Source organism: Eumetopias jubatus, unplaced genomic scaffold (genome assembly GCF_037043125.1).
Source record: "Eumetopias jubatus isolate StellerSeaLion01/CBP00866 unplaced genomic scaffold, mEumJub1_p1.0 scaffold_11, whole genome shotgun sequence".
NCBI lineage: Eukaryota > Metazoa > Chordata > Mammalia > Carnivora > Otariidae > Eumetopias > Eumetopias jubatus.
The window spans coordinates 102881687-102884491 of NW_028274817.1; positions in this window are offsets into that span (position 1 = coordinate 102881687).

Genomic DNA, 2805 nt, shown 5'->3' on the forward strand with positions numbered 1-2805 from the left:
GTGTTTTCCCTATTCCCACATGAGTTCTTACACTATGTAGAAAACTCATGGGGAGAAAGATTACTTATTCATGAAAGCAGGGTTTCTTTGGTCATTCTAGATTTGATTGGCATTAGCAGCAACTATGTCTGACTCCAAAGATTTAAATATTCATTATAGCATATTCATGGCATTTAAATATCTAAGCATTAGATGTTTCAAAGTAATTCTCATTTTTTAATAAATGTAGCCTATTTTACACATATTGAATGGAGCACTGGGTGTTATACGCAAACAGTGAATCATGGAACACTACATCAAAAACTAATGATGCAACATATGGTGATTAACATAATAAAATAAAATTTAAAAAAATGTAGCCTATTTTACATAGATCACCTAACATAATGATAAAGCACTACATTCTTGATAACTTTACTATCTGGTAGACTAAATAAAATACAGAATATTCAGAAATCTGTTAAAATATTTTACCAAAGGTTGCTTAGGTTATTAACACATTTTATCTGAAAACTGATAAATAAATAAGGAAATGGCTCCTTACAGTAACAGTATGCATATGCCTCCTTTTGAATGAATTAAGTCTCTCTATAATGATATGCATAAATTAAAACTTTATGACTGGATCACTGTATATAAAATCAAGGATAATTCAATCACTCTTAGAAAATGCTTTTTTAAATGGTCTCCCTCTCCAAAGAACAGCAGTATAGATGTATACACGGGGATGGGGGTGTATACACACACCCCCATCTTTCAGGAAGATTTCAGCTTCCTGAAATCTGTACAAAACAGGCACAACACACTCAGTTGAAATGCTGTAATATAAAATATCACTCTCTAGTTGATAATTTATTACTGGGCATAAATAATCTTTTACAGATCATCAGACATCATTTGACTATGGACATAAGCCAAAGTTTAGATTTTAGTGAGAAAGTTCCAAGTGTGTTCAGTATTAAAAACAAAAATATAAAACAACCCAAGAAAATGTTAAATTTCTATATTAATTTAGGTTATAGAAGAAATGTATTTTTCCAAATAGCTCTGTTGAGCTATAATTGACATACAAATATAAGTGCCATACATATTTAATGGGTAGAACTCGATACGTTTTAGTGTACATATATACCCAGGAAACCATTCTACAATAAAAATAATGAACAAATCCATCACACCCAAAAGCTTCCTCAAGCCCCTTTGTAATCTCTCCCTTTCCACCCCACTTCCACTCTCTTTAAGTAACCACTAATCCACTGTCTTTCACTAGAGATTAGTTAGCATTTTTCTAGAATTTCCTATGAATGCAATCATGCAGCGTATACTCTTTTTGTTTGGCTTCTTTCAGTCAGCATGATCATTTTGGGATTCACTCATATTGTTACATGCGTTAATAGTTCACTCCTTTTATTACTGAGTCATATTACAGTGTATGGATAAACCACCATTTTGAAAATCAATTCACCTGTTCATAAACATGTGGTATGGTTCTGATTTTTAGCTATTACAAATAAAGCTACTATGCTCATTCGTGTACAACCCTGCCATGTACATACAGTTTTATTTCTCACGAGTAAACACCTAGGAGTAAAACCTGGGTCATATGGTAAGTGTATTTTTAATTTCCAAAGAAACTAACACCTGATTTCTGACATGGCCATACTATTTTACACCCCCATCAGCAGTTGGTCCCTGTGAGCTCTATGTTCATTTATTCAGAAAGCACATGCATGGCCTGTATGTACACGTATTAAGACTGAAGCATCCCTTCTCTATGCAATATATACTACATATGAAGAGGTCCATCTTATAGAAACTAGAACATAAACGGACTATTCTAAATAATTATAAAAGCTGATTTTTTCTTTCCTCTCACAATAGCTTAAGTACAAAAATAAGGACAATTAACATTTATTGAGTGCTTGCCATTTACCTGCCTCTATTCAAGTGGTGAGTATATATTACATCATATAAATAATTACAGTAACCCCATGATGATAGGTACTGAAACAGAGTCCATCTTATAGATGAGGAAACTGAAGGAATAAATAAGTTGTCACAGCCACAAAACTAAGTGGCAGAGCCAGGCTTTGAACCTGGCAGTCTGAGCCCATGGTTTCAGCTCCTAATCATAATACATTCCTTCCCATCATCCAAAAATTACTAAGTAGTTGTAATTTAGACTACAAAGCAATGAACTACCCCTCAGATTGTTGCGTGTCTTTGGTTAATTATGAAAATACTGAAGTGATTCTTCTGTTAATTCTGTCCAACTTTATTGTTACTTTTTTGGGGAAAGGATTTGTTCATCTTTACCACAGCCAGGCATCTTGTCTCCAAAAATGTATTTTTGAACAGACGCTTAACTGTAACATTGGATTATTACTTTAAATGTATTTTTAGTAATATTTATTAATATAAAAAATGTTAAACATGAACATCATATTCCATACTCAGATTATAAACTGCTAAACAATTCTGAAGTCTTTGTTTGCCTATAATTGTTTTCACATATAAAGTAAACATAACTCTACTAGCTTTGATTTAGTATTACCAGGAACAGGGAAAAAATTTATCTAATGTCTTCTCCCCAATTATCACAGCAAAATTAAAATTTCCTTTCCAGAGTCATTGCTTTTCCAGTTTATAACCACTTATTCCATTAGAAAATTTGTCACTGATCTTGATTATAACTCACAAATGTTGAAGGTAATTCCCACATCTTTACCTGAAAGGTACTTTATAAGTATAGTTCTTTAGTAAAACATATACCAATTGCTCCATACAGGGCTAAATTCCAAATTT